Source organism: Muscardinus avellanarius, assembly GCF_963383645.1.
Source record: "Muscardinus avellanarius genome assembly, chromosome: 6".
Lineage (NCBI taxonomy): Eukaryota > Metazoa > Chordata > Mammalia > Rodentia > Gliridae > Muscardinus > Muscardinus avellanarius.
Window position 1 is genome coordinate 99558778 of NC_137791.1, and position 25650 is coordinate 99584427.

General features: G+C 36.6%; 1 protein-coding gene across 1 annotated transcript in view; it reads right to left on the reverse strand.

Annotated features, from left to right (window-relative positions):
* GABRB1 (gamma-aminobutyric acid type A receptor subunit beta1) overlaps positions 1-25650 on the reverse strand; it is a gene marked incomplete at both ends in the record, with an annotated part of 422118 nt that overhangs the window by 285333 nt on the left and 111135 nt on the right. The window lies entirely within an intron of this gene.

Below are 25650 nucleotides of genomic sequence, written 5' to 3' on the forward strand. Positions count from 1 at the left end.
TGAGAATCAGAATTAAGTCAAGATTGAGTAAACACCCACACTAGTTAAAAGAGATGAAAAACACTGTGTATCACTTATCAACCTGGAAAGGTAGTTTTCTTTTGTGACTTGTGACCTTTGATAAGTATGAAGCTGATGAGCTGAGAAAGAAATAATCTAAAACAAGGAAAAGTTTAGGTCTGTTACAGTTTCACTGGAGGAGAGTGAGGCTTTAGGAACTCTTAAAATTCATTTGGGTTACAGTAATATCCTACTCAAGAATCGAACAGCTCTGATATCAATCTCTTAAGGCTTTCAGCTACCTTCCCAAGGGAAAAAATCCATTGGGCACACTAAAAATCTTATTTTCTGATTTTCTAATAGGAATATAGAGTTTTCTTAAATTATTGAATTGTCATCTCAAAGAGATTGTGGGTAATGCTTTCTGGGAATCTCTCAGGTACTGTCTAACTAACTATCCAAATCACAATGCCTAAATGTCAACTATATCATGTTCATCTTCTTACCCCACTAGTTGTAAACTCATGCTACCTTACTGGAATTATAGGCAAGAATTTATTAATGAGGCTGTTGGAGCAATTAATTAAAAGACCACATGTAATAGTCCTACAAAAATGCAAAAAAACTATAATTGAATAAATCAGAAAAATCAGCTAACTTAAAACATGTCACAGAGCAATGTGATGGCTAATGTGCATTTTCATTGTCGTTGTTATCACTTGTATGCTTAATAATGATAGCTTATTATTAATGAATTTTAACCATATGATTAGCACTTTACTAGTTTTTTCACATGTTACACTATGCATTTAAAACTCATAATCATGCTGTGAAGTTGAAACTTATAACTCCCCTTTTATAGATGAGACTGTGTTTATAGGATACTCAGTGATTCTTTTTAAAAAATGTCATATCTGTGATTTGAACGTAGGTATGTCTTACTGGTAAAGTCTTCGTTTTTTCACTACATCACATCATAAGTGATGGCTTAAGTATGCACCATAAGCCCAAAGGTTTTTCCTCCCAGGATGTGGTTTTTATCTCTAGCCTAAGGCTGACTTCTTCCTTGCTTTTTTTATGGATGCCAATTCGTCATTAACATTCAGTCCTGCTGCAATTGTCAGTCCTCTCTGATGTTTTATCCATGAACTCCCCTTCATCAGGGGCGAAGGTAATGAATGTCACTGTCATCTTCTTACCCGTGTGCCATGGACATCCCCACGGAATGCCAAGTACAATCAGTTGTTCATCGCAGACCTGGATGATTCTTAAGATGTTAAACTGAGCCAAGTTTAAGATGTTAAACTAAAGCCAACATTTTTGTTCCATAATAATCCTCAAGGAGTACAATAATTTTCTTTGATACAATGGCTTTTATATCCAAAGCCTGCCAAAGTATTTTGCCACTTCCAAGTAAAAGCCTCATTAATCATTAGTTATGGTAGCAACTATATTTCCCTTCCTAGAAATTACTTCTAAGTGACAACCAGATGAAAGGCAAATATTAGAAGTATCTAGAAGCTAAGAATTTCTTACTTTAGACTGTGTGTGCATGTAACACTGTACAGGTAGACGAGCATAAATTGATTAAGAAGAAGGGCTACAGTGCTTGACTCCTATGCCAGCAGCACAAGCTGATGTCATGATGAATACAGGATCTGGCTGTGGCCCCAAACAGATTTGTGCCCACTCACCCATTGCTCCATTTCCATCCTCATTTACAGTGAATGTACAATTATCTCCCCCATTGACCAAACTGGAAACTAACAGTCCTTCTTGATTATTTTCCCTTCCTTACATTCTACACTAAACAGATCAACAAAACCTGGCTTTATATTTCATAAAAATATTTGTGTATGTACTGTACTGTTGCTACCACCTAACTGGACTTTATCATCTCTCCCTGAATTTCTGCAATAGACTCCTAACTCTTCTTCTTCTTCTATTCTTGTCTTTCCCTAGTCCATCTATTATATGTTGAATACAGTGATATTTTCATTTTTCAAGTGCAAATATGATCACATTTCTCCCAAGGTCAATTTTACTATATCACCTCAATGTTATGAAGATAAAAACATAGTTTTTTTGTTTGGTTTTTTTTTTTTTTGGTGGTACTAGGGTAGAACCCAGGGGCTTTATCTACCTCTGGGCTATACTCCCAGACCTATTTTATACTTTATTTGGAAACAGGGTCTCACTCAGTTGCTGAGAGCCTCACTAAGTAGCTGAGGCTGGCTTTGAGCTTGTACGATCCTCCTGTCTCAGCCTCCCAAGCATGGGGATTACAAGCGTGTGCCACCATGCCCGGCTAAAACATAAGTTCTTTAAGGTAAAACAAAAATATACCTGTCCCTATCCTATACCTCCAGTTACACCTCTTGCTTCTGCCTCTTTTACTCCATCATTCAGATAATCTGGTCTCTCAGTTCCTCAATGTATTTTCTTTTGATATAAAATCTCCTTGGACTCTAATATTCATCCCAGCTCGCTCTCTTTAAGATGACTACCCACTTCTGGCACAAGCCTTATATTGGATGCCAAATTACACCTTTTCTCCCTGGTCAGGAGCCAGAAAGTCTAGGTTTGGCTGCTCCCACATGATTTACAAGGATGTGGGCTGGACACTCTTGTATTTCCTCCACCTGATTTTGAGCTCCAGGGGTTTTATCTAATCTTGTTATGTCCCCATCTAGCAGATGCCCAACCACTCTTTTTTGAGTGGATCAACAAGTAGATTAGAATAAGAGCAAATCCAGAGTTAGCCCAGTTAAGAAACAATTAAAATTTGTAGTAGAAGTGATATATAGTACTGCATGAATAAAGACAGAAGAAATAGGAGGTAGAAGAGATTTTAAAGAAAACATTGAAATGAATTAAAATGAACTAAAACTGATTACTGTGGAGACAAGAGATGAAGAAAATATAAGTGCTAGAAAAAGGTTTAGAATTTAGAGAAATTTGATGTATTTGTGTTGGCTATTAATTCGAAGTGCTTTCAAGTAGAGATATAAATGGTAAAGTGTAAGATGTAAATGACAAATAAGACTCATTTTTAAACTACCTTATTTTATGTATTTTTAGTGTGCCTTATTCACACTTTAGGGCACATGTATATTTTAAAGTAAGACATCAGCAATATAAGTGGCCCAGCAAAAGAAATTGTCCTAATTATCTTACCATTGAGCCAATCAAATTTTAAGGTCACACTCTAACACATTCCTTTTTAGAGTACTTAAAAGACATTTATTTAGCCATATTCTAAGCTTTTCATTGTTTAAAACACTTTCTAAAAATATTATCCTTTATTAAAAAGTCTTGTGGGAAACTTGGTTTGCTGAGATAGAACTTAAGGATCTGGGGAAAGTGAGCACTTTTGTCTAATAAAATGATTACTAAATGAATAATTCTCACAATCAATGTGCATAATTATCACCAGGGTGACTTGTAGAATGGGCTATGATTCTGAGCACACAGTCCTAAAATCTATACTTTTTTGTAGATGCTCCCAAGGAGATTATTAAGCTATTAATGTTTATAATTTGAGCAACGGTGGTCTGGGTATTTCCTGTATTCTTCAAGATCCTAAATGAGCATGTATATACTTTTCTTAGGCCTATAAATCTGCTTATTTCTTAATTTGTAATATAATTTCCTATTTTATCAAGTGCATCTTATACTCTCTTCCCACTGCAGCAAACAGAATGCAAGCCTGGACGGTTTTCTGAGTGCTGCTCTGTAAAGACACATTTAAATGACTACCACAAAGAAGAAAATTTGGGAGAGAGAGAAAAAGAGACTTACTATCTTTACTTTCTAGTACTGTGTGTCTTCCTGTCCCTTCAACTTACTTAATTCTGCTTTGCATATTTGTTTCTAAAATATGTAAATTTTGGAACATTCTCGAAATTGAATATCCAGCTAAGACATGAGTAGAAATAAAGAATCAGAAAGTATTGTGGCCACTGAGGTGCTACCTACAACCATAATGGAGCATTTTACTTGGGAAGAGCAGTGTGCATTCCCTCCAATCTCCCACACCTTGGCTGTGGCCATTTCCCCATCCTGTAGGTGGGAGAGACTGAAGGACAAGAGATGTCTTGTGCAGAAATGGCACAAAAATCCCTGGGGAGGAAAAAAGGCTGTGCTGAATTTTTTTTTTTTCATCTTCGTGAAGCAATGTGTATTTTGGTACAGTGTTAAAAATCCTCAAGCAATTCTCTCATGTCACAAGTTTAAAGAGTTATCTATGAATGAGTCAGCCTGGGAGTTGCCATGGTAACATCCTCATCCCTCTGGAGTCAGTTCCCTTCTGATGTTGCCACCAAAACACCTTAGTTTCTGGAGTAGCTGAAGTTCCCATTTCATTTAAATATTCATTATGTTATATATGCATTCCTGATTTTGCAAGGTTACCTGACGAGAAGTCATTTTTAGAGAGCTATAAATAGACATGCTCTGCCTTGCTTGTCTTCCACACGATAAAAGACAAGTTCACAAAAATCCTTCCTCTGCTCACAGATTCTCTCTCTCTCTCTCTCTCTCTCTCTCTCTCTCTCTCTCTCTCTCTCTCTCTCTCCTCCATCTCCAGCTCCATTCCATCTCCCTCTCTTTTTCTCTCTTGCTTTCTACTTTTACCCCTTCTTGTCCTGGGCATGTTTATACATGTATATTTGTAATTGGTATTTCATATTTGAAGAGGAAACTCTGGACAGAGACCATTAGGCTCTTATTTCAAGATAGTAGAGAGTAGTTGTGGGCTTGCTATACTGCAACTGTTCACAAATGCCAACGATGCTGTAGTTGAGTGTGGACTGACTATGGGCAGCATTTGTGGAGTTTTCTTATTTAAATTTTCTGAGTTCTGCTTGATAAAATTAAATTGCTTGTAGCTGTCACATGTGCAAAAAGAGACATCCAGGCTCTTGTTTAAGAAGGAAGGTTTTCAATAATCTGACTCAATCTACTTTTCCAGCATCTTTCCCCTTTGACTACCTGCTTGCCCAGGCATGCCCTGCTGCAGATATTAAAGGAAATCAAATATTTCCTTAATATTTTCATATTTCCCATATCTCTGTTTTTGGTTATGTCTTTTTCCTGTTCTTGAAAGTCATGATCCTACTAATATACTAGCTAAGACTTATTTCAGGTTATTCACAGCTTTTTCCAATCACCACTCCAAACTAAATTAACCCCCCTTGCTATGTTCTTTGTTACTTTGTTAACATCTCTACTCTAGCATTTATACAGTGAGGTTGGTAATATGGTCATGATTTATTTAATCAGCTGTCTCCCAATTCCATGCTCCCAACAGGGAGTGTAGCCTGGGGGTAGAAAGCCCCTGGGTTCCATCTCCAGTACTACCAAAAAAAAAAAAAAAAAAAAAAAAGAACACTGGATTTAAACTCTTAAGATCAGAAGGAAGCCTGGTTTTGATTTCTAAAAGCCTTTTATTGTATTTAGTTGTAAGATGGCATTAATTGATAATAAAACTAAATAATGAGAAAATTATTGAGAATATTTTGGCAAGGATAGTATCCTAAAATTCTGTAATAGTTGTAATTGATATGCAGAAGGAAGCTTGAACCAGTTAAGTACCTTCCTCAAGGTGCTCACAAAGCAAAGTGGAATTAACATTTCTTGAACAATATCAATGGTCCAGACACATTTTTTCATGGCTTCATTATGGTATAATCAATTTATAATAATTTACACATATTTTATGAGTATGAGCATATGCACACATCTGTGAAACCATCACCACAATAAAAACAATAGACTCATCTGTCACCTCCAAAAGTTTCCTTGTGCCCTTTGGAGTTTTTTGCCTTATTTTATTGTTGTTTTGGTGGCATGAATGCATACCATGAGATCTTCCCACTTACATTTTTAAGTATATCATCCAAAATTTTTAACATATGTATGCTGTACAGAAGGACTCTAGAATCAATTGCTATAAAGTTTTAATTATGCAAGATGAATTAATTCTGAGCCAGACACTTTGCTATTCACTTTCAATACACTGCATTATCTCACAAATCCTTTTAACATTTTACAAAATCAGATATAAAGATTGAGGTTGAGAAACACTGAAAAGGGTAATTTCTGATGTCTGAGCGGGGTCCTGAATCCAGGTCTACCAGCTCCAAAGTTATACTGTCTATTGTACCAAGACAGGCCTCATCTAAGTCAGCTGAATGGCAGTCCCTACGGAGATGGATTCATGCCCTAAGTTCTGGAAACTTCTTTGAAAAGGGAACTTTCAGATATAGTTAAGCTGAGGATATTGAAATGAGATCATTTGAATAATTCTGATGGGCCTAACTTCAGTGACATGTATCCTTGTAAAAGACATACACGAAGAGACACACAGGTAGCAGAGGTTATAGGAAAATGGAAGCCAAGATTAGAGTTGTGCAACCACAAACCAAGAAATGTCTCGAATCACCAGACACTGGAAAAAGCAATAAAGGACACTCCTGGAGCACCTCCGGAAAATACAGTTCTACTGACATCTTGATTTTGAGCTTCTGATTTCCAGAATTCTAAGGGAATACGCTTCAGTTGTTTTAAGCCACTCTGATTATGGTGATTTATTACAGCAGCCATAAGAAACTGACATAACTTCTAATGTTGTTATTTTAAATTTTAGATATATTTTGGGCATCTACAAACATAATTAGTCACTCAATCTTAGTAATATTTTGGTAATTAGAATTTTTGTCCTGGCAATTTAAATCTTATGTGGAATACAGAATTTGCCATGGTTTCTGCCTTCAGTGTGGTCAGGGAAAAGGAAAAAAAATTACACAAAATAGTATTTAACAGTATTTAATCATATATTTAGAAATATTTATTCAGAATATATCAAGCAGAAAAAATGATGAGGATATAGCAATGAGCAAGATAGAAAACTTTTCTATCCTCAAAATAATGAGGGAGAAACACCAACTGTTTCTAGGACCTCTGAGAGGAATAAGCTTAGTGGCCTGAAGGAACAGAAATGTGGTCTAACATATATTAAGTATTTCAACGGATGTAAGCTGAACTATCATTATCACTATTATTATTAAGCACCCAACAATAGACATTGAATTTTCTGACCAAAATACAGTGTTAGATTATTTTTTCTTAATGTAAATACAAACACCAATGTAGAGGATCAATCTGACCCAACAACAAAACAGATGATGGCTTGTGGGATCAAATACTACAACACCTCCCAAATGCATTCTCCAAAATGCATTCCCATGCAGTATGCACACTATGTCTAGAATCCTGGAGAAAAACACATTAAAAGTGAATATATTCAGTCTCTCTATCCCATGGCTCACTCTAAAATTCTTTTTCTAGAAGAGTTCGTCTGTGTGTGTGTGTGTTCTTCCTGTGAGGACAGAGCACCCAGTAGAACCCCTTGACATTTTAGGACAGGAGGACATGATGTCCTAAAAGGGAAAAAAATAATACAGGCAAAGAATAGAAGGACCACCTCTAAAGACACATTTTTATATAATCTGCAATGTGCCAGGACGTAGAACTACTGAAAGGGATTGCTCCCTTGACTGACAAGTTAAAAATAAGAGAGGAAAGTGTGGGGTCCTGCTTTTGTCTGACACCTTCCTTGCTTCCTGTTCTGGCCTGCCAGCCTCTAGGTGGGGAAGCATTTTAGTTTTCAGCTTTTATTCCATGGTGTCATAAAAAAGTAATGCTAGAGTACTACTGCTGAAAGTATCGGTACAGACTTTCTGAATGCAGTTCCCAACATATTTTTAGCTTACGATGAAAAATGCACCAGCCATCATTTTGGCTCACAGCAGGAAGGGCAAATAATGCATTCCATGAGGACCAGGAAAGTCTGATTACAGGGATGATTTCAGTGGAATAAAATTAATAAAGAAAAAATGTATTTATCTTTTAACACGTAAAAATGTTGGAAACAGAGACTGAGACAGGAAGATGGTGGTTCATGGCCAGCCTCAGCTACTCAGTGAGGCCCTTTGCAACTCAGTTAGACCTTGTTTCAAAATGAAGAATAAAAAATAGGGCTGAAGCCAGGTGTGGTGGAGCACGCTTGTAATCCCCGCATTTGGAAGGCTGAGACCAGAGGATCATGGTTCACAGATGGCCTCAGCTACTTAGTGAGGCCTTCTACAACTCAGAGAGACCCTATTTCAAAATAAAGAATAAAATATAGGGCAGGGTGTGTAGCTTGGAGGTCAACTGCCCCTGGGTTCCATCCCCAGACCCTCAAAATAAAATAAATAAATAAATAAATAAATAAATAAATAAAAAATAGGGCTGGGGGGGTGTAGCTCAGAGGTAGATTGCCCCTGTGTTCCATCCCTATACCACAAAAAAAGAAAATTACTAATTAAGTGTGACAATTATTTATTTTTAAAATCCCAGCCACATTTTGATCATCATCATATATTTTTGTGTTCCCTTTCTTCACCCATATCCAAACAAAAACTTCTCTTCTTCACTTATAAACACATTTTAAGTACATGCCTCTTTCTCCTACTGATTTGAGTTCAGGGCACATTCTACTCACTTCTGAATAACTCTAATTCTAGCTCTTTTCCCTGCCTTCAGTTCACTCACTCCTCTGAAACCATTTCTCACACTGTGGTCAGAGTAATCATGTCATAAAATGAGAATCTGCTCATGTCCCTACTTTTCGTAAATGGCACCCCATTGGTTTCAGAATTAAATTCAAATTTCTTGACATGATTTTCCCAACCATTTATGATCTATTTATATGCTCAGCCTCATCTCTCATTTTCTTCTCTACCTCAAATTTTACAGCCACAAAGTCTTTGTATTTATTGAATGGACTTATTCTTATGCATTATCTCAGGTTCTTATACACTAACATTCGAATATACCTTTCAGCATTTTTACTTTTTTGTCTTTGCCTCAACCCTGCTTGAACTCCTTACCTGTGCCTTTTTTTTTCTGACTCTCATTATTTAGTCCTAAAATAGAAGTATAAACACCCTTTTATCTATGAACGATTCCTTCACTTGACAAAATTAAAGACACACTTGTAGTACACTATGCTTACCTTTTTTTTTTTTTAGCTCTTACTGTATTTATTTAAATCAACTGTTTCCTCAGTATCTTCTTTCTATGGTGTTGGTTGTTTAGAGATGGAATTATATTTTATTCATTCATGCTTCCGAGTGTCTGTCATTACTCTGAAGATTTGGCTTCTGAATTAATTTATATATGATAAAGATAAGCAAAACAGCCATTCAAGGTGTGATGGCTATAGCATCCGCTTGTTACTTGAGTTATTGTCTCAGGACCATCCTTAGAGCATAACACACTTTTTAAGGCATGACGTTGAATGATAGTTGGTGAGATAGGTATCTTTATTTATATGATTTCACTTTAATCAGTGGCAGAAACGTACAGAGAAGAAATTAAATATCCAAGAAAGTATGCTCTTTAATATTAGCTTAAATATAATTAATAAAGCTATTAGGATAAAAGGAGCAAATATAGACAAAAATTAATTTCATAGAACCTAAAGTAGAATATGCATAGAGGCATTACTTCCCCCAAAACTGGATTTACATGATATAAATAATCCAGTACCCATAGTCATAGTTGATAGAAGTAGAGAAAAAATATCTTACCTAAGCCAAGATAGCAAGCTACTTTTCTTTTGGAATTCTGATTTGAACAAAGTAATTATATTATTACATGAAATTTACTTGTGTAGACTGAGAAGCAGTGCCTTTTCTGTAGAGAGGTGAATGAAGCAGGCAGGCATAAAAAAAGAATGAATGAGAAATGGAGGCATTGTGATGGATTTCTGGCACTAATGTCTATTCCTCTCCAGAGGCCCACTACAGTTCGAATCTTGGTTAGCACTTTTATTTATTTATTTTTGTGGTACTGGGAATGGAACCCAGGAGCATTCTACCTCCAAGCTACATTACCAGCACTATTTTTTATTCTTTATTTTGAAACAGGGTCTCACTAAGTTGCGGGAGCCCTCACTAAATAGCTGAGGCTGGCCACAAACCATCCTCCTATCTCAGCCTCCCAAGTATCGGGGTTACATGTGTGCACCGCCACGCCTGGCTTTGGTTAGCATTTGACAACATTGGAATTTAGCTAAACAAACCATCACATTAATATCAGGATTGTGTTTTGAGCAACCATAGTTCATTCACATTGATTGTGAATTGATTGGTATCTATGCTGTATTAATTTTGTGTGTGTGGGGGGGGTCTGAGGATGGACCCCAGAGGTACTCTACCTCCGAGCTACACCCCCTACCCTATTTTTTATTCTTTATTTGAAACAGGGCCTCACTAAGTAGCTGATGCTATCCGCAAACCATGATCCTCCCGTCTCAGCCTCCGGAATGCAGGGATTACAAGCGTGCGCCACCACGCCCGGCTGCTGTATTATTTTTTAAGTGCATTTCACTCTTCTGTTTTAGGACTATTGATAAATATTAATTCCTTTTTGGTGCTGGGAATTGAGCCCAGAAGAATTCTAGCTATACCCCAGCCCTTCATATTACAATTTTTATTTTTAAACATGGCCTTGATAAGTTAATGAGGGTCTCTGTAGTGCTGAGGCTGGCCTTCAATCTTTGATCCCCCTGTGTCAGCCTCCCAAGTGCAGGTATGTACTACCACATCAACAAACTCCAATCTTTTAAATGTCTTTCTCATAGACACTCTGAAGCATTGTAGACATTTGTTGAAGGAATATTTAGGCACTTTCCTGGAAATCTGCCCTTTTGTAGTTGTTAAATATTTTGAATATCATATACAATATCCCTTTTTTTTAATTGCCGTCAATAAAAAAATATGGAACGCTTCACGAATTTGCGTGTCATCCTTGCGCAGGGGCCATGCTAATCTTCTCTACAGTGTTCCAATTTTAGTATATGTGCTGCCGAAGCGAGCATTACAATATCCCTCTTTTGATAAGCCAACGTAATTTAGCTCCATTCTGGTTTTTTGTTTGTTTCAGATCCAAAGATCCTCTCTGATCCATAGATCAAATAAGTGATGGATTTAAATTTGCATGGCCCAAAGTATAGGAAGGAGAATGAATATTTTCTCTTAGTAGAAAAAAAAAAGTAATGTGGAAAGTCAGAGCTATGTAACTCAGAGTTTGTGGGACCTGATTACCCATTTTACTTTGCATGCCACTGCCAAGGTACTATTTTACTTGATACCTGACAAATGTGATCATTGTTAAAACAATTCTGTCCCTTTTCTAAGGTTCCAAAAAGAAGAGTTTGTGAGTTCTTTTGAGATATTTTTACATCCCCTAGTATGTAACCTACTTGCCAGGCATTCCCATTCATTTCACAGCTATTATAAATTTTATATTTGAACCAAGAAAAGCCATCAGAGAATTGTGTATTTTGTTTAGAAATGTTTAGAACTAGTCTTTCTCAATTACATTTTCTTATTATGCCCTCAAACCTGATGTAAGAGATAATGTACGAGAAAGACAAAATTTTTTATATTATATAATTATAACATACATTGCATCTTGGTGTTCATAGGATTTGTGTTTCTCCTTAAGGTTGTTTTGCTTTTGCATATCTTGGGGATCTTATAGATATTTTTTTTATTTGATTTACCTGCCCAGAAAAAAGGCTTGCAGACGTCATTATGTCTGTAATGTCATACAACCTATTTCCATTTCCATGTAATATTCTTATCTGTCACCTTACCTTTATTTCTCCATAGCCCGGGAATAGTACTCAATCATTTTAAATTTATATATATATATATATATATATATATATATATATATATATTACATATACATTATATATATATCACATATACATGATATGTATATGTATAGATTATTATTGCTTTTTTCATATCCTTTCTGCAATGTGCCAGAGCCTCTCTGTTTAGAGTAGTTCACAGTCTAACACACTCACTTAACTTGCTGGAAATGCGGAGTTTCAAGCTCTACCCTAGATCTGCTAAATCTACATTTTAACAAGACTCAGGTGATTTATATCCACATGAAATTTATAGGACACTGAAGCTATGCATTAAGAATAAGCTAACAAATTTATTTTGGAGTGGTTAAAGTTATGTACTGGATTCATTCTAGCCATTTCAAACTATGTGTTTAAGCCAGTTGGGAAACTGGTTGAAATAAAAAGTAGTATGCTTTATCCTCAGCTTCTGACCCATCAGAGTCAGAGTAAGACCTTGGAGTTTATAGTTATCAAGTCTCCAAGGTGAGTGGGATGTAAAGGACAAGCTTAAGCTCTAATCTTCACTTTCTCGAGGAAATGATTTACAAATACCAACACCTAGTGTTGATGAACATAAGCTTCCTCTGTTGCTCTGAGGTAGATAAATGGAGGTGAATAGTGCAAATTTGTAAGTTGAGGGTGAGCTAAATGCAAGAGGAATGAGATTAAATGAACCCTACACCCAGCCCAGACAGTTGTCTGGAGGCCTTTGTTACATGTCTGCTTTGCTGAAATCTGAAGAATATTAGAGATGAGGAGCTTATTTACTTCTGGATATCGTTTTGGAGATATCTCTGTCCTGAAGTCTGTCCTTTCCAACAATATCTATTTCAACTTGCATGAAGAATTCAGAATCTGTATGAAAAGTGATAGAAAGTTTCACAGTTGATCATGTAAGAAAGTGAATCTATGTTGGTAGAGAAACCACATGCACAGGGGAATGCAGAAAAAGTAGAAATGAAGAGGGTGTTGTGAGAGGTGGAATATAAAGAGGGTGGTCTTTGAATTTTCAAAATTACATGTCCACCCTAAATGTTTGGGAGTCACTTACTTAAGTTGCTGATAGTGGAATCAGTCAGGCCTCCTTTAATTTCAATGGTCATAATACAACTCAGAATAATTTAATGGTATAAAGTTATACACATTCTTGTAGCCAGGAAGGCCAAAAGGAGCTCTTTTCTTGTGCTGGCTCAGCTAGATCCAGATATCAATGGCGTCAGAACTCAGCCTTCCTCCATCTCATAGCTTTGCTCATTTGTTATTTTCAGATGACCCTGTTTATATGACTGAAATACGGTTTCTAGGAGCATCGGGAACATGATTCCCAAAGAAGACATTCTTGTGATTCTCAAAGAAGAAGGGAATCTTTTCCCCTGAAATCTCTGGCCACAGTCCCCAGGAAGACTGTCACTCCTCCAGCTTTGCTGAAATGCTCATGTCTTAAACAATTGCTCTGGTCCCACTGAGAACAATTCAGATTGCTCAGATTTGAACTAAGAGTGGTGTAAACTCCCCACCAGAACCACTCAAGCCAAACAGGATAATGAGGGAAAGGCATAAGTGATCGTCATAGAATAAAGAAGTTGGGGAAAATGCATGCATGTCAACTGAATGATCAAGCTACATCAGCTCATTATTGTATAATACTAATCAGTAGAGGCCATCTTCCAGACTGATTACAAACTGATATGAGTGATAGACCTACTTCTCTTCTCTTACTTTTGTTACTCTCTCTTCCATTTTAGAGATGCCTCCTATGATCTGAGCATGATGGCACATGCATGTAATCCTAATACTTGGGAGGCTGACGGGAGGATTGCAGGTTGGCAGCCAGCCTCAGCTACTTAGTGAAGCTCTCCACAATTTAATGAGACCCTGTTTCAAAATAATTAATAGAAAACTAGGGCTGGGGGTGTAGCTCAGACGTAGAATGTTGCCCCTGGGTTCATCCCCAGTTCCAAAAACAATACCTCCCATGTTATTTCAGTGGCTTGAATCAGAAGGTTTTGTAATTTCCTTCATACTTAGCAGGGATTTTCTTAATAACCAAAAATGATAGAGTCCCATCAATTTTATGTGGCTTTATGGACAGTGATAACTTCTATCTTGCCATATATACACTCTTCGATCCATACTGACCCAACATTATTTCATTACAAAAATCTTTTGATAGTTTCTTTTTTTCCGGATAACTTTCCTCAACATGAATAAAGTAGTCGATTTAAGCACAATTCCTTTAATTTAACTGGCTATGTCCATTTCTGTAGGCTTTGGATTAAATCATTTTTGCATCCCCTTGTATCTATGTGTGTATGTATATATGTAATGAAAAAAATAAATTAAGTTTAAAAGTGTTCTAAAGTTTAATCTGATTTTATTAGTTTTAATTATTATTATATAGCCAAATTTTTAGTATAATTTGCAATAACATTGATCAAGTGATCAAATACTTTTAATTGTTCTAGTTAAGTAAAAGTAGTTAACAAGAATTTGGCAATTGTCATAGATAATATTAGCCTGTAGTTTTGGAACTAGAATAAAAATTTGGTTGGTCACTGCCAGAAATGAATTTTGTTATTTACAAAACAGCAATAAATATTTCAAATTAGAAAGAAATTTTCTTCATGACTACTTCCAGTTGCTGGTATCCATTTGATGTATCTCAATAGGACATGGACATCTGTGTTTGGCAGACAAATTATTGGGCAGTAACAAATATAACATTCAATTCTATTGGACAAAACTAATATTTCTAAACTTTTATTTGATATATCTCACCTTCTGTATGTTCTCTCTTTGGTCCTTTAAATGGTCTGATCAGCTCACATACCGTCATGCCAGGAACCCAGCAGAGGCCAGGCATGGACAATTATAATGGTGTCTGGTAGTTATCTGACCACCTCCAGATCTCTCTGCTGTTCTTTCTTCTCTCCTCTTCTGAAGCCTGGTTAGCCCAGGCTTTTGCATTTTAATGCTGCTGCTCACTCCAAACTTCCCCTTACTTTATTATTTTAAGACCAGTTTGGAATGATTTCTTTAGCCTTGACTCTCTAAGCTATTGCTAAGGCAGGACTTGGTCAAACATCAATGTCCAGGGAAAGTTAGCCTCCTATGTTTCTCTTCCTACATTTTCCTACATTTTCTTATCAGCAAAATCAAATCTATTTCTGTATTTTCTTGTGAGATGAGATTAGAGTACTCATTTGCAGGAACTTGATTTATCGAAAAACATTTGGTTAAAAACTTTCCATTCTATTATGTAGCCTTTTCCACTAATGATGTTCTATATTTACATAGATACTAAACATTTTTGTTAGCTTCTTATTGTGCATAGAACTAAAAGATAAGTATTAAATATATCTTATGATTTAGTTGGGAGAGATAGAGTGTACATATCTGTGTCTATGGCTATCTATATGGCTATTATGTGGATATTTTAGAGGCATAATATTATTAAAAGAATAGTAGAATCTAGGAATTAAACAGCAGGATTTTATGAGGGAGCTCTATGATTAGAGTAGATTAGGCCAACTTCTTCATTTTCCAAGAATCTGCAAACTATTCCATTTTAATTAAACTATTATGGTTTTCCTGAGCTTCTAGACAAATCCAGCAGTCATTCTGATTTATTCTTTGTACAAGTCCTTTCTTTTCTTCTCTTCATATCATAGGCACCTCCTGTTCCCTAAGCCTCCTGGAATTGTTTCCCTCTGATTTTCCCCTTCTATTCAACTAGTAGTTATTGAGTACTATTATTTTTCAAGCTGTGCAAGTCACTCAAGGTAATTGTAATGTGACAGAGAAAATCCCATAATGTTACATATACATGTATTGAGGACCCCTATAGCAGGTAAAGGGAAAGCTTCACAGAGGTGGCATTTGATCTCATTTATTTATTTATTTATTTATTTATTTATTTATTTATTTATTTATTTATTTATTGGTGGTACTGTGGTTCCTGGAAGCCCTTCTACCTCCGGGCTACACTCCCAGACCTATTTTTACATTTTTATTTGGAAACAGGGTCTCCTAAGCCAGTGTGTGCAGCTGGCTTCGAACCTGCATGATCCTCCTGTCTCTGCCTCCCAAGCGCAGGGATTACAAGCTTGCACCACCACGCCCGGCTCATTTATCTTATTTTTTATTGGTGCATTGTAGTCATTCATCTTAACGGAGTCCGAGACACTAGAGGCATACATGCACACATCATTCATTTCGCCCTCCCCCAATTCCCACCCTGTTCTCTCCCACCACCCTTTTTCTCATGTTTATCTTAGCGATTGACTCTGATATGTTTGTAAATGTACATCATGTACATTAGGAGATTTCCCGCTTCCCCTTCCCATCACCCTCAGTTACGTCACCTTATTGGCTCATGTATGGTTTCTTCTTTAAGAAAGACTAAGAATTATCCAAACAAGGAGGAAAAGAGCAGCTATTCTAGACATAGTATCTTGCATGTTTAGAAGACCCAGCATAAGGGAATTGGAGAGAGAGAGAGAGAGAGAGAGAGAGAGAGAGAGAGAGAGAGAGAGAGAGAGAGAGAGAGAGAGAGAGAGAGAGAGAGAGAGAGAGAGAGAGAGAGAGAGAGAGTGTGTGTGTGAGTATGTTACTGGGGATGGAATGATGGAACCCAGGGGCATTCTACATCTGAGTTACTCCCCCAGCCCAATTTTTTATTCTTTATTTTGAAACAGGATCTCACTGAGTTTTAGAGGGCCTCGCTAGGTAGCTGAGGCTGTCCACGAGCCACAATCCTCCTGTTTCAGCCTTCAAAATGCTGAGACTACAGGTATGAGCCAGCATGCCCAACAGAATCAGAGCTTTTGAGTATGAATAAGTCTATATCATAATTCATACTTTAATGTAAAGTCAGGGGGAACTTCTTTGAGCAGCTTGGTATTTTATCAAGATCACTCTGACAATAATGCAGAAAGTGGAACAGGAGAGGGAAGTCACTAGAGGCAGAGAGATCACTAGCTGATGGATACAGGAAGTGATGAAGGTTTGAACTAAGGAATAGGCAATGGGATGAAGATAAGAGACAAAGGAAAGATCTTAGGAAGGGAGAGTCATGAGGACGTTGCTGACATAGATCGAGAATGGGGCTTTCACTTATTCTCCTTCAGTTCTTCTCTTCTTTTGTCACATTTTCAGCTGTGACAAAAGTGAATCTCCGGTGCTGTGCCCTCCTTTTGTCTCTTTCTTTCCTGGTGAGAGTCATCAGGACCTCTCTCACTTTGAGTCATGAGGATGACTCAGTGTTAATAGCACCAATCTTTCTGTCCCCTTATCAAATTGCTGGTGGGGTATCTCCATTTGCATGGGCTGCCAATTCCTAAAGTTCTATAATCCAATGAAACTCAATGCCTACTCCAGAAAACTGGTTTCTACCAGAATGTTTTTTTAACAGTACAGTCATGCTCCAATTTTTTCAAAATGACATTTATGCATTATTTTTTCTATTCTCTCCTTTATTCACTACATTCTGTAAGTATTCAAGTCTTACTTCCCTTTCCATCTCCGGCCAAAACATTTTGCTAATGTCCTTTACCATTGTTCTGTACATCTAGAAAACAAAATTATTTTCTTTTTATCACTACTTCAAGACTAAACTTAAAGTTTTCAGAATATCAACCCCACTTATCTAGAAACTTAATGATATTTTTAATATTGGTAATAGTTTCAAGTTCATAGCACATTTGCTTATTAAAACATAATAAACTGTTTATTGAAAGCAAATCAGTTTTTAATATTTTTTTAAAAGTAGGGGAGTTTACCATGATTCTGTCACTATTATTTGGCCACTTCAACTTTGTTTCTAATTACTGTTATTTTCCTGAACTTCATAATTAGTGACATCAGTGTGTTATTTGGTTCTCTCATTTCTTTCTATTTTTTCCCTCAAAGAAGCTAGTATGGGTGGTTTATTTATATTCGTGTGGTATACACCACTCCCTAATTATTAGCAAATGAAAGTACAATTATTCAAACACACGTACTGATAGGATAAACATCACTAATCCTTCTCAACGTACAAACAATAACAAACTATGACATAACCTTTATTTTGGCTTTGTAGTTATTCAAGAAAGTGTGACTAGAGACAACCAATTATCAACCTTTTGGTAGAAATATACTAAATGTGAACCTAGAAGAAAATACTTTATAAATAATTGTAAGTAGCAATGAGCATATGAAATAAACTATAGCACTGGTAGTTGCAAAAGCCCTGTAATCTCTTTGAAGTGATGAGATATTGACTTAAAGTTTTTAAGTACTGAGATAAAAATGAAAGATGAGTATTCTTCAAACTTTCTTTTGACATCTTACCATGTAAGATATACCTCTGTGTGAAATTTAGTGGATAAAAATCTGATGAGAAACCAGATATTTTCATATTGTCAAAGAACTCTTTAATGTTTGCAGAGAGGGGAAGTCTAATTTATAACAGAGAAATCTGGGGATTTCCACCTTAACCAAATGATCAAAGATAACATCACCAGGAATGGAACAAATCGACATCATGTACCTTCTGACAGGATGTGATAAAAACACAGCAGTTTTTCTGTGATATCACTGCCAAAAATGAATAACTTGAATCCAATCATGAACACAAATCAAACAAACTCAAACTGAGAGATGGTCTGTAAAACAGCTTTCAGTTCCTTAAAACTGTTAAGGTTATAAAAGACTAAGAAAGACTGATGAACTGTTCCATGTTAAAGGTATATGACCACTAACTGTAATCTGCAATCCAAAATTAGATACTAAGCTATGAAAAATATAACTAGCTATAGAAAGCATTATTACTGGGTCATTGAGAAAATTTGAATATGAACTTTGGAATAGGTAATAGCAATCTGCCAATGTCAATTTTTTTGATAGTATACTATGTTTACATAAAGGAATGAATGTCTTTGTTCTTAAGGAATATATGTTGAAGTTTTAGGAGTAAAATAGCATGTCTACAATTTGTTTTAAAATGGTTCAAATAAAGAAGAGCACAAGTAACTGAAACAAGCTAAGTATAAACAAAATAGAAATTCATGATATTATTCTTAAAATCTTTGTGTAAATTTGAACTTGTACCAAAGTTAAAAGTTACACAAACATGTCCTTTTATTTACTTTGCTTTATATTTATAAGAGAACATTCACTCATTCTAGTATTCTAGGTTCTTGCTGAACAAGTCTCTATATTTTAAGTGTAAAGTTATGATTTATCAGAAAATATATGTGCATTATAAAGACAAAAATAGAAGGGAAACACACTAAGAGATGTTCAATACATAGATGAATTTATCACGTTGATTCTCACTGTGATGTATAATTATATTGCACCACTAAAATTCTAAAACAAAAATAGTAAATAACATGACAGGGAAGAAGTTTCCCTATCCTGTTTCCTACTAAATTTTAACCATTTCATTTGGGAGGCTGAGACCAGAGGATTGTGGTTCGCAGACAGCCTCAGCTATTTAGTGAGGCTCTTTGTAGCTCAGTGAGACCCTAGTTTTTTTGTTGTTGTTCTTGTTTTTTGGTGGTACTGGGGTTCCTGGAAGCCCTTCTATGTCCGGGCTACACTCCCAGACCTATTTTTATGTTTTTATTTGGAAACAGAGTCTCTTAAGCCAGCAAGGCTGGCTCCAAACCAGCGTGATCTTCCTGTTTCCGCCTCCCAAGCGCGGGGATTACAAGCGTGGGCATTACAAGCGTGGGCCACCACGCCCAGCTGAGACCCTGTTTTAAAATAAAGAATAAAAAGTAGGCCTGGGGATAAAATGCCCCTGGGTTCTATTGCCAGTACCTCCCCAAAAACATAACCATTTCTAGTTTTGGTTTCAGTAAGATGTTTCCATAATTCTAAGTAGTATGTTTATTTTCTTAATATACTACTTAATATATCAATTCAAATACTATTTACAGACTTTCTGTTATTGTAGAATAAGACTTAGCTCAAATATGTCTTCCCTTCCTCACAACATAGCTATGCCATAGGTTTTTTTCTTTTGTAATCTTTATTAAAATAATTTATTATATACTACATTACACTCATGTCACTTATTTTATACACACTGTCTCTTGACCCTACACATTGCGAAATAAGTAAATTTCCATACTGTGTTTCTGCCCACGTCTCTTTTCCTAGACACCTTATAATTTCTGTCAGCTGTACATTTGTTCCCATCTTCAAAGTTGATTTGGCAATATTTACATTCTATTATCATTAAATCTTTTGTGTGTTGTACATATATTCAGCCTAAAAGTTAAAAATCAAAAAGTAGCATCTATTATGTTATGAAGACAGAGTTTTATGCAGACTCAGTGTGTTATGATTACATTATCATACTTCCAGGTCTGTTATCATATCTCAAGAGCTCAAAGAATGCTCATTGGGACCTCCTTTCCAATACAGTCCCAGTAACTCAATATTGTACCAAATTTTAGATTGTTTCATATTAGGATCATAACTTTTGGTATATTTTGTTCTTACATTGGCTTTGTGTGTAAGTGTGTGTACCAGGTAGTGGGCATATGTATATGTGTCTGGAAGGAGATATTTTTGATGTCTTATGGCTTCTGACAGATTTCTTGTTTGGAATTCATTTCCATTTTGAGTACTAGTTTTTTTAACTTAATTTTTTCTTGAATATCCTAGTTTCCTTTTTAGGTGTTTATGCTTTAAAACTAATTTTAAATTTTTCCTAAATTTCAGTCATGATTTCTTTTTTGTAACATTGACCTTTCTTTCTTCAAATATGTCTTTCTGGGAATCTTTTGTCTGGCTGATTCCACATAATTGGCTTCTCTTTAGACTACCACAGAGATGTCTTTATGGGATTTCCTTTTTTAATGTTGGTTAACAATTTTTTATTGATTCTTTGTAGTCATACATCTGTGTGCGTGTGTGTGTGTGTGTGTGTGTGTGTGTGTGTGTGTTACTGAGGTTGAAACCCAGGGGCTTTTCTACCTCCGGGCTATACTCCCAGACCTATTTTATACTTTATTTGGAAACAGGGTCTTCTCACTAAGTTCCTGAGAGCCTCACTCAGTAGCTGAGGCTGGCTTCAAACCTGTGTGATCTTCCTGTCTCAGCCTTCCAAGCGTTGGGATTACAAGCATGCGCCACCAAGCCTGGCTTAGTCATACATCTTAATGGGGTACAAGATGGTAGAGGCATATATGCACATATCACTCATTTAGCCATTCCCCCAGTTCACACCTCTTTCCTTCCCTCTTTATCCTTGGGGATTTCCTTTTGCTGCTTTTATGAATCCATGGATCCAAATTCTTTCTTTTTTTTAAATTTGCCTACTCAATTTTGTGATAAACATTCTCAAGTGATATTATAAGAAAGAACTTATGACAGGCAAATTTTCTGAGCCATTGAAAGTCTTGAATGTCTTGACTACTGTGGGTATTATATTTTAGATTTGAAATTATTTTTTCCTAAGATTTTGAACTCAGCTATTTATGTGTTTTCAGAGTTGTTGGGGATTGAGGCCAGTATGATTGCCATTCTTTGGTAGTTACCAATTTTTCTTACTATTTCTTATATCACTGGGGACTTTTAAGATATTTTCTTTGTCTTTAAGGTGCTGACAGTTCACAGTGATATCCTATGTGTGCTAATTTTGACATTTATCCTTCTTTATATTTAGCAAGTGACTTGAATCCAAAAACATGACTTGAATCCAAAAACATTTTTCTTCAGTATTAATCAAATCTTGGATCTCTTGAAATGACCCTCTTTGTCCTTTGTATTCATTTTTATTGTATTGTGCAGAATTCTCTTGGTTTTGTTTTCCCCTTTTTGGCTTTCCTTTTAAATTTTAGCTTGTATATTTTTAATTACCAAGGCCTCTGTACTGCTTTTACATCCTTTTCTAATTTTCAGAGTGCAATATAGTATCAAACCTTTCTAAAGGTTTGAATTAAATTTGTGTAAACTATGCCTTTTTCAGTTTACTGTTTTTCTAGGTTAAAATATTTCTCTTCTACTTGTTCCTTGTCATACTACATGGTTTCTTCAACTATGAGAGTTCTTAGATTGATTATCAGGTTTAAGAATGAGGCAATAGCAACCATATGACCCAAGCTCTACCACTCTCAGGTATCTTTCCAAAGGCTTCTAAGCCAGATTATAGTGATACATGCATATTTCTGTTTATAGAAGCACAATTTATAATACCCAAATCATAGAACCAGTCTAATTGTTTATCATCAGATGAATGGATTATATATTATATACATAAATTATATCCATTATATATACATATATATTATACATATATATTACATATACATACATATTATATACATGCAATGTAATTTTACTCAGCCATAAAGAAGAAAAAATTATGTCATTTGCAGAAAAATGCATGAAACTAGGGAATATTATGCTAAGTGAGAATAGCCAATCTCAGAAAGTAAAGGGTCATATGTTTTTTCTCATATGTGGAAAGTAAAGAAAAGTTGTGGATATGGAGGGGAGTGGCTTTGGATAACTGAGGAAAGGTACCTGTAGAACAGTGAGAGGGAATTTGAGAAAAGAGATGGCTAGGTATATTTGTAGCTTAGAGGAAGGAAGATTTATTAGCTCACAGTTTCAGGGTTCAGTATATGTAAGACCAGTAACTGTGAATTTGAGGGCATGGTGGCAGGAAGTGGGGAGAGGGAGAACACATGGGCCGTGTTCTTCACATCACAGAAAAGAGAGAGAGAGAGAGAGAGAGAGAGAGAGAGAGAGAGAGAGAGAGAGAGAGAAGAAGAAGAAGGAGGAGGAGGAGGAGGAGGAGGAGGAGGAGGAGGAGGAGGAGGAGGAGGAGGAGAAGAAACCATATATGATCCCCAAGGCTACAGTCCCAGGGACCCAGCTTCTTCAGCCACAGTCTACTAGCCTAGGTGACCACCCAGATAAACCCATTACAATGAGTTTATTCAGCGCCGAGATTACAATTCTCATGATTCAATTACCTCAACTCCAATCACCAATTTATGAGCTCTTCGAGGGGCCATTCTCTATTTAACTATAACATTCTGCCCCTGTCTCCCAAAGAGTTCATGCCCAGTTCAGAATGCAAAATGCGTTTAGTCCATCTCCAAGAGTTCCCACAGTCTTGATAATTTCAGCATGGCTGAAAAGTCTCAAAGTTCAAAATATCCTCTGAGACTCAAACTGAACTCTGTTAATGCCTGTAAAAGAGAGTGAAAATCAGCCAGGAATGGTGGTACATGCTTGTAATTCCAGTACTTGGGAGGCAGAGACAGGAGGATCATAGGTTTGCAGCCAGCCTCAGCTAATACATAGTGAGACACTCTGAAATTTAGTGAAACCCGGTTTCAAAATAAAGAATAAAAATAGGGTTGGGGGTATAGCTCATTGGTAGAATGTCCCTGGATTTAGTCTCCAGTATCATAAAAAAGACAATAAAAGTCAAAATAAAAAGCCAGTCACATGTATCCAATATACAAAGTCGAAGAGTACACATTTACATTTTCAAAGAGAGGAACAGAGCCATAGAAAGAAGAAATGGGACTAAAACAATAGCAAAATCCAGCGGGGAAAACATTGATCCTGGAGCTCCATTTCTGGCATTCAGGCACATGGAGGTGAGACGCGATCTCTAGCTGGCTTTGGCAGCCCTGTCCCTGCTGCCTGGCTGACTGAATGGGCAGCATATTCACTCTTCCAGCCTGGTGTCATGGCTTCCAGCTTCCAGCCTTTCCTTACAAAAGTTCTACGTTTCTGGCATTTCTAAATCTCGTTTTTTTGTTTTTTTTTTTTTCTTGCAGCCTTGACTTCACCTTTACAACTTCACAGAGTGCCCCATGTGGTCCTGCTTGCAGGGATTTTAACCCTGCCACATCTTGCCTGGCTTCCCAGGCCTTCCTTTCAAATCTGGGGGTGGGGGGGCTCCATGACCACCTTTTTGAGCAAAACCAGAATTACATGAACATTCAGAAAAGTTAATCACGTCCTCCTTAATCATTGCTACTGGGCTCACCACCATCTTAACCAGAACAGAGCCCATCCCCATCCTGGGTGGTGTGGGGCCCACCTCCATCTTGACCAAGGCAGGAGCTGTTCCTATAATGGACGGTGTGGGGCATACCTCCAGCAAGGCCGTGTTCCTTTCTTTGTTCCTAATCAAAGAATTCTACCTCTAGCTGTCTTTCATTCACAGCACTATTTCTCTAGGCTCTAGTTTTACACATGTATTTTAGACCAAACTGCAGATCTATAAAGCTTTCTGCTTTATTTTCTACTCCCGAAATTCAATGTGCAATTCACTGAATGCAGACATCAATATCCATAAGGCGGTGTGGATATTTTGCTCTTTTGATATTTCCTACACCAGTTTATTAATCAGCCCATCATCATTAAAATTGGCCTCACACAAGATTTCAGGACATGGGCAAAATGCTGATAAGTTCTTTGCCAAAATGTAACACCTATGGCCTCTACTTCACTTTCTTGTGGAGTTCTCATTGTTCTCAAAATCTCCTGACCTGTTTCTTCTGTCTGTTTTTCCAGCCACATTCTGGCCCTTCTAATTTTCTCTCACAAAATAATTCCCAAAACTCAAGAGTCCTCTAGGACCGTGAAGGCTTTTTTCTTCACATCATGGAGGCCAGAAGCAAGAGAGAGGGGGGGGGAGGGAAGAAGAAGAAGAAGAAGAAGAAGAAGAAGAAGGAGGAGGAGGAGGAGGAGGAGGAGGAGGAGGAGGAGGAGGAGGAGGAGAAGAAGAGGAGGAGGAGGAGGAAGAAGAAGAAACCATATATAATCCCCAAGGCCAAAGCCCCAGGGACCTACCTTCTTCAGCCATATCCTACTGGCCTGGGTCACCATCTACCACCACTGAGATTACATCCCTCATGACTCAATTACCTCAACCACAAACACCAATTTATGAACTCTTCAAGGGGCCATTCTATACCTAAGTAACTATAATACCAGGAAAAGGAGGGAGGCTTGATGAAGGAAACAGTTCAAATAAATAAATAAATAAATATATATATATATATATATATATATATATATATATATATACACACACACACACACATACATATATATTATGATTGACACCAATCATAATAACATGTATGGGGAGGAAAAGGGAGTTAAGTAGGATCTAGAGGTAAACACATCAAGCTCTATATGTGTATGTTTCTATCACTCTGGGCCTTATTACAACATAAATTTTTAAAAATCACATTAAAATCATATGTTCAACATTTATGGTTCAATAGTCACACACAAAAAAAGAAATCATATGCTTTCCCTAATATGTGAAAGCTATGGAGAAGTGGATAACAGGAGGGACTCTAGATGAAGAAGATCCTATAGAGGAGCAAATAAGGCGACCTAACTGAGGGGATGGGAGGGGGGAAGAGGGAAACTCTCTAAAGCACATGATGTACTATATCAAAGTCAATCACTAAGTCAAGCATGGGAGGGAGGGAGGGGAGGGAATGGGGCTAATATGGTGATGTGTACATGTATGTCTCCACAAGTCTTTTATCCCATTAAGAAGTATGACTACAATGCACCAATAAAAAAATAAAATAAATATAATTTTTAAAGTATATGAGGCCGTATATAGGCTGAAGAAAAGTGTGTGCACTTGTGTAAACTGATAGGATGCCAGCCTCTATGCGGGTAATCTTCACATACCCAAAGCATCAGTAGCTACACTAGTTGTTATAGTTTGCTTTTGACTCTTTATTTATTCTCTAATGTACTCCCTTTTCCATGCTGCCAAACTACAACAGATAGCTGATAATACTACTAGATATTTCAAATATTGTATTGAAGAAGTAAAAATATGTGCTGAACATGAACAGAAGTTCATATTCAGATTTCAATTATTTATTCACATAATCCAT